Source organism: Corylus avellana, chromosome ca6, assembly GCF_901000735.1.
Source record: "Corylus avellana chromosome ca6, CavTom2PMs-1.0".
Lineage (NCBI taxonomy): Eukaryota > Viridiplantae > Streptophyta > Magnoliopsida > Fagales > Betulaceae > Corylus > Corylus avellana.
This window is the reverse complement of record NC_081546.1, coordinates 17,785,158-17,793,360: the sequence shown is the minus strand read 5'-3', so window position 1 is coordinate 17,793,360 and position 8,203 is coordinate 17,785,158. Positions and strand designations below refer to the sequence as shown.

The following is an 8,203-nucleotide window of genomic DNA, read 5'->3' as shown; positions in this document are numbered from 1 at the left end:
AAAAATATATCGTTTCTGAAGGGGTATGTTGGGTATTAATTAATTAAAGGGTTAAATACTAAAAAACTCCCATAGGGTTCGAACTCTTTATTTTTTGCTCCCTAAGTTTTTATTTTTAGCACAGGAGGTACCTGTGGTTTTTATAAAGACAAAAATTGTACCTCTCTTAAAATTCCCTTCAGAACTTAATGAAATGCCACGTTAACATCAATCAAATTGCGCTACATGTCCTATAATTAATTTTTTGATTTCTTTTTAAAAGAATTAAAAATATTAAAAAATTATTTTTTTTCAAAAAATAAAAATAAAATAAAAATTTTGGAGGTGGCTCGAGCCCAAGGGGTGGCCGAAACCACCCCCTCCCTTCCCTGCCACCCCTACCTCCTCATTCCCAATCCAGGCAAGTTCACTCTCCAAAATTACCCTTTCACCCCTCTTCCTCTTCCTCTTCTTTTAGGGTTTCAAATTTTATGCGTTGTTTGTATTTTTGGTTATAGATTGGCAAACCCGGGAGGACCATTGAGGACGATTAAGGCAATGGCACTGGCGAAATTTTTAGAAAGAAAGCTATAGGAGCCCACCGAATTGGCCTCTATCAACTCCGATCTTCTCGAACTCGCCGTCCCAAATGCCAAACAAACCATCCTTTCCAAATGGGGGTGGCCCGGCCACCCACATGGCCAAAGGGGGTGGCCAGCCAGCCACCAAATGGCCAAGAGCTACCCCCAAATTTTTTAATTTTTTTAATTTTTTTAATTCTTTTTTTAAAAAAAAAAATCAAAAAATTAATTATAGAACACATAGCGCAATTTGATTGGTGCTGACATTGCGTTCCGTTAAGTTTTGGATGAAATTTTAACAGAGGTACCTTTTCCCTCTTTATGAAAATCACAGCTATCTCTTGTGATAAAAATAAAAACCTAGAGGGCAAAAAATAAAGAGTTCGAACCCTATGGGGTTTTTAGTATCTAACCCTTAATTAAATAATTGGTGAAACTTCAGAAAATTTTCTTTCACCTTCTACTAGTTTTGATATTACCCTCAAAGTTTAAAAACTCTCACATATTGAACTTTCAATTTATTTCAATTACCCATTTCGGTCGGGACTTTCTCTTAATTTATGTCAAAATGTCAAAAATACCCCTATTTTTCTATATATATAGAAAATAAAAATAAAAATAAACGCTTGAATCTTTCAATTTTTTATAATAAAAAAATGAGTATTTTAAAAATTTTGACAGAATTTAATGGAAAACTCTAAGGGAATTGAGTAATTAAAAGAAATTGAAAGTTTGATACTCTTAATTGAGAGTTTTTGAACTTTAACATAATACTTTCAAAATGAGTAGAATTTTGTGAAGTTTTTCGTAAATAATTCATCCCTTTATTATTTCTTTACCAAATAAAGCAACGTAATTCTCCCATGATAATGTTAGAAGAAGGCCCTACTTTTATAAGAACTACTTGACCAAAAGATGTGTTCCATCTACTTTGATGGCGGTTGAATCTATCTTTTGAAAACACTTCTCAAAAACTATAATGATGCCCTTGACTTCCCTATCTTTATTTTATTTTCATCTTAATGAATTGACATGACAGACTGACGGTATCAATCAATTATCAGATTAGTCTTTATTTAGACAAAATAAAAAATCAAAGACTGATCTATCAGCTCAATATAATAAAAGTGTAGTAGATAGCATTTCTCTAAAAAGAAACATAAATGGACTTCTACATCTTCATATTAGAACGTTAAGTAATACTAGAAAGATGACTAAAATTTAAGAAATTTGGAATCTTATTTAAATCATCTCAAATGTGATGTGACTTTTAAAATAATTTTTTAGATCAAAATTTAATAATAATAATCTCAAATTCAAATTCTATAGTGATTTTATCGCTAGAGTATTCCTATTATAAGGAAAAAAAGAAAAATATCATGGGATGAGACAAAGGAGCTATCTTTAAAATATCAAAATTATGATGTGATATCTATGTTGTTACCAAAAGCCAGATTCTAAAAGGATTTTCATGGGCATTTTGGTCCTCCCCTTGGGTGCTTTCTTTGAGTTGGAAATGATTAATTAATATTCAAAGGCGGTGGGGTAAACGTGAATCTTTGAAAAACATTTTTAGTTTTTGCATGATGACAAAAAGTCTTCACGTGAAGGGAAAACCAAATTGGTTGGACGAATATCTTCAATCAGATTTGGCACCGCATGCACAACAGCCACCGAATTTATCACTTGTTTCTTTCATTTATGCCTCTTTTTTTTTTCCTCGTTCAATTAAAAAAAAAAAAAAAAAAGCGGCTTGTCGAAAAATATATTTTGGATAAATTTTTCCTCCAAATTGGGTTGAAGAAATTTTCTCAAACTTAATCTATAAAAGTGACGTGTTTTTTGAACATGTGAGATGCACATGTTTTTTTAATAGTAAGGACAAAGTTAGAATAAATTTTATTAAAAAAATATGTGCATCTCACATATTATTAAAAAAAAAAGGACACATGTCACTTTTATAGATTAAGTTGAAGGAAATTCATCTAACCCAGTTTGGAGGAAAACTTTGTCCATATATTTTGGCCTTTAGAACTATGAGTAATGTTATAAGTCTTCCTAGAGTCCTCTTAGATTCATCCCAAATGTGATGTGACTTTTAAAATTACCGTTGAATTTGAGATGTAATTTATTGATTTTTGATCTATTGGTAATTTTAAAAGCCACATCACATTTGGGATGACTCTAGTGTCAAATTAGATACTTTTGCATTTTTCTCTTCAAAATACCTTTAAAGTGATTAAAAATATATATAAAAATAACCATTTGACAAAAAAAAAAAAATTAAATAATAAATCAAGGAGGCTAACATGAAAAAGGCCACACTTTTTGGTACTTTTTTTTTTTTTGGTTAGTATAGGAGGTTCTAATGCCACTTTTTAAAGTTAGAATGTGTAAATGCAAAATGAGCAATAGTTCAAGGGGCTAAAATATATTTTTACCAATAAAAAAATTAGGATAAAGTCTAGATAGCCCCTCCAAACTACTATCTAATTAACAATATTCTCCTCAAACTTTTAATTATGACAATGTTCTCTCCAACTATCAAAACATTATCAATGTCCCCCCACAAAACTAACAAAAAGATAAAAATACCCTTATAAATTCGAAAAAATTTAAAAAATAAATTATTTTTTTTTAAAGAAAAAAATTTAATAAAAAAAACCGAAAATTTCAATTTTTCTAGAAAACATCGAATTTTTTAATTCTTTTCTCATAAAAATATTTTTTTTTTAATTTTTAAACTTATATATATATATATATATATATATATATAAGTTTTAGGTTTTTTCTAAACGATTTAGTATTTTTTTTTGTTTCCCAAAAAAATTATATGCCATTTGAAAATAGGAGTCAACCATAAAACTGCTGGTCAACCATCACATGTCAAGCCTCTCTAATCAAGGCCTCAATCCTGGAATGTTTTTCTTTCTTTTTGTTATTATTATTTAGTTCATAGAAAAGAGTATATTGGGGAAAATTATGATTTGTTTTTAAAATAAAGATTTCCAGGAAGATATTTGGGAAAAAAGATTAAAAAGATGACAAATCTTTGGCATCAATTACGAGCCAATTAACACAGAATGGCAAGTTCCAAAATTAAAATGGCAAGAAAAAGAAAGGGGCATTCCGAGAATCGAACTCGGGACCTCTCGCACCCAAAGCGAGAATCATACCACTAGACCAAATGCCCACATGGCTTCTAAATGCTCAACAGATTTCATGGCTCGATAGAGATCTCTTTCGGCAGTGGTTTTGGTCAAAGTCAGAAGAGAGAGAAAAAACATAAAATAAAATAAAAAGACAACCTAAACGTTGACAATAGAAAAAGTGAATAAATTGTTTCACATTTTTGACATAAAAAAAAAAAAAAGGATTGAAAAGGCTGGCTGTCTCTTTTGACTCCGGTACGCAGTTGACAGAAGATGAAGCACTTATATAAAGTAAAAGACACAACTCCCGAAGATCGCCCAGAGTTATATATTTTAAGAGGTACTAATTAACTTTTAAGGATAACGTGTTTACGTGATTTTATAGCATTGTAAAATTTTTTTTTACTCTAATTTTATTTTAGGGAAAAGTCAACATAATCCCCTCAATTGATAATGTTCTTTTCAAACTTTCAATTGTGACAATGTTCCTCCTCAAGCTACCAAAAATTGTCAATGTTTCTCCTAATGACGAAATTACCCTTGTAATTTTTTTTTTAAAAAAAAAAAATTAAAACTTCTAGAAAAAACCTAAAACTAACAAAAAAAAATCCAAACGTTGGCCAATTTTTTTTTTTAAATCAATTTTATAAGAAAAAAATTAAAAAAATTTCGATTCTTTTTTTTTTTTTTTTATAAAAATTGAAAATTTTCGTTTTTTTATTTTTATTTTTGTTTTATAATTTTATTTAAATAAAAATTTACGTTTAAAAAAATGAAATTTTCGTTTAATAAAATGAAATTTTTTTTTTTAAAAACTAAATAAAAAAAAATAGTTTTTTTTTTTTTAAAATAAAAATTTCCGTTTTAAAAAAAATAAAATAAAAATTTTTGTTTAAAATTTTTTTAAAAAACATTATTTTTAAATTAAAATTTTCGTTTTTTAAAAAAATCAAAAATTTTTTTTTTGAATTTATAGGGGCATTTTTGTCTTATTGAGAAATTTATAGGGACATTTTTGTCTTATTGCTAGTCTTGGAGGGGACATTGTCAATTAGGTGGTAGTTTGAGGAGGGTATGTGGACTTTACCTTTTATTTTATTACATTTTATTTATTTTATTATTTTATTCCGGATTAATATTGTCTAGTATCAACAAGAATATTTTGCACCATCAAAATTATTTCCAACATTGAGTGCTCAAGCGAGCGCCTACTTTGCTGCTAGCCGATTTAGAAAATTCTTTTTGCTTTAGAAAATCAACCAATGTGATTCTCTTTGATTTTTCTCACTGATATTGCTTTAATTTCAACATTATAATTTCCTGAATTTATTCCAATTTCCTATCTTTAGCTTGATTGTGAATTGAGGACACAACTCTTCTTTTCAATTTATCGCTTTCGTTAAATCAATTGGTATCAAAGCCTTCGTTAGCTTGCTCTGATGGAAGATGATGACACACAAGCCACTACTCTCGCAATGAAGATTGTGGAGTGCAAACCCTTTGGGCAACTGTTGACGCTCAAGAATAGCGGTTTTTTTATGCTATCGAACACCTGTTGCGAGAGATGCAAAACTCAAATTAAAAAAAATAATAAAAAAAAACCTAGAATTGCAGTGGGTGGCCGGCCACTCCCCTGCAATTCAAGGCATTCCCTTTCTTTTCTTTTTATTTTTGTTAATAAAAAAACAAATTTAAGGGCTAAAAGAAACTTTTGATTTTTTTTTTTTTTTTTGAAAATAGTTGTCCCTTCCTTCAGAAATATCTATTTTTGTGTAGAAAAGATTAGTGATTCCCACAGTCACGAGAATAATTATTCCTAAGAATAGACCCTTACCAAACAAAAGAATGACAATTATATAGAAATAGTCATTTCATTCCAGGATTCTATTTCACAAACTACACGAGCCCTTAGTGTTTCCTTAAACAATAAGGCATACATTTTGTCTGAATTAGTGAATGTTGAAGCAGGTGGCATCATTGACAAGGGCTGGTAATGCATATGACCCAACATGCTTCTTCTAAACATGATGGCAAGTTGCCACAAGCGTAAATAAAATGGGAAACAAGACAACAAAAGTTAAAAAACTACCCCAGATATTTGGCTTCCAAACGCCAAGGTAGGTTCTTTTTAGTAAAACATGTTTTAGTGATTGAATCTCACTAGTTCCTGGTGTGTGAATTCAGGTACACTTATCATGTTTGCAATGTTATTGCAGGAATTTTAGGAAACTAGAAAAATTAAGAAAAAGGGAAGATGGAATGAATATTCCAGTTTTCTCTTTGGAAGATAGTTTTTTGCATTTTGAGTCATTTCAATTTCATCAAACTATGTATACATTATTTATAGAAAATTGGTTTTTTTGTAGTTCTTTTGGTTTATATTGCTGAAATATACCAAAGTAATAAAGGAATGAAAAAGTGTTTATCTATTCTAATTTTATTATGATTAGTCTAAATATTGTTTATAATTCATGCATTGCAAAGAACTCCATTTTAGAACCTAGTTTCTAGTTCTTTATCATTAAAGGTGTAGTTTTCTTCTACTAACAAAGCATATGTATGGCATGTATGTCTTAAACATATTAATCTAAGTAGGATCCAAAGATTGGTCAAGGATGGGCTCACAAGGCCCATTGGATCTTGATGAGGCCCCAGTATGAAAATCCTTGGTAATATGACCAAAATGACATTTTCAGGAAAAAAAAAAAAAAAAGGGTACAAGGCCAATAGTATGCTTGAGTTAAAACATACTAATGTATGCGGGTCTTTTGAGTTAAATGGGCTCACAAGGGCCATTTTGTACTACCATGATCCCATATTGGAAAGATGAGAAGTAGCCCACATAGAGTAAGTGGTTTATAAATATAATCATGTATGCTAAGTCTTTCATTGCCTAGTTATTAGGTGGAATTAGGCTTTATAATGAATTTTAGGAAAGTTTCAAATTCACTAGTCATTTTGGGGTGATAGCACAGATGTGGCTAGCGTTTTTCTCTGGGTTGTTACAAAATTGTGGCGTCCCATATCTTTTGGGTATGGAGATGGAGATGTGCTTATGTATACTTACACCCTTCATGACATTAACATGTTTTAAAGTTACGATAGTCATGATCTCATAAAAACTTCACAGTTAAGCGAGCTTATGCCCGAGTAGTACTTAGATGAGTGACCTCCTTGGAAGTCTAGTTTTGAGAAGCCAAAAGCGGACAATATTGTCTGTCAATGGAGGGTGGGGTGTTACACATTTAATGACTTGCAAGAAACCATTTGAAGTTGTTTACACCAACCCTCCAAGACATGCCTTGGCAGAACAGGTTTATAAAATCAGCAACAATGCCTATGTTGTGGAACCCCCCTCTAATATGTTCATTTCTTTCACCTTCAATGTTCTTGATTTGTTCGAGTACAACTCTTTGGATGGGATCCGGATCCCTTGGTCCCTCCAATTTGGGAGAAATTAGAGATTCTCCAATTGTTAATCGTAGCCCTTCATTTTAAATTTAATGGTCTATAAAATCATTTAAACCTCTGTAAAACAAATGACAGCAATTAATGCATCAGTTATACAAAAGTAGCTGACATTTTATAGACCATTGGATTTAAAATGAAAGGCCACGATTAACAATTGAAGAATCTCTAATTTCTCCCGAATTGGAGGGGATTTCAATTTTTTTGGATGAACCCTTATATCTTGAACACAACTCGTGATCAAGTTTTTTTTTTTTTTTTTTTTTTTTTTTCGGAAATGGGGGAAACTAATACAGAACAATTGGGGGAGAACAAAAGGGATCCGACTAGCCTCGATAGCGCTTGCTTGCGCAGTCCTCTACCTGATAAGACCACTTGAGCAGACCGAGGGGTATTCCTCTAGATTTGAGCACTCGATCGATATAGCGTCAAGGTGGAAAGTTCTTTTGCTTTGAAAAATCAACCAATGCAATTCTCTTTGATTTTCTCAAAGATATTGCTTTAATTTCAGCCTTGAAGACTCACCTCTTCTTTTCAATTTATCGCTTCCGCCAAGTCTATATAGCCATGCATTTAGGTAAGCCAATAATACTCATAATTTTTTTGCAAGCTTCATTAATTATGCATATCTCAATGCCAGCTTATCATCAATCATCTCTTCTTATTGGAAAACAGGCTGCTTGGAAACTTATCATCAAAAATTCACTCCATTTTGCTAGGAAATTATTATTTTTTGACTAATACGAAAAATGAGCCAACAGCCAAAAAAGGTCAACAACTTACTAGCAACCTTCAACGGTGGTTCGCGGAGGTTTGGCAGTTTGAACTCAGACTCGAAAAATTATTTACAAAATTTTAAAACGGAAACCATAGACAAAAAGTCTGAAACTAATGAACTTTTCTCGGTTTGACTATTATATTTGGTTGCACTAAATACCAAAAAATACAGAAAACATTTTTCAAAAAATATTTTACGCCGAAACAAATGCAGTGTGAGAGTCTCGAAATTCTGTACTTCATAAT

The 8,203-nt window shown here is 31.0% G+C and overlaps 1 non-coding gene across 1 annotated transcript; it reads right to left on the bottom strand.

Moving 5' to 3' along the window:
* Positions 1 to 3,681: 3,681 nt before the first annotated feature.
* TRNAP-UGG (transfer RNA proline (anticodon UGG)) lies at positions 3,682 to 3,753 on the bottom strand. The gene has a single exon. It is a non-coding gene; the product is annotated as a tRNA-Pro (tRNA).
* Between the last annotated feature and the right edge of the window lie 4,450 nt (positions 3,754 to 8,203).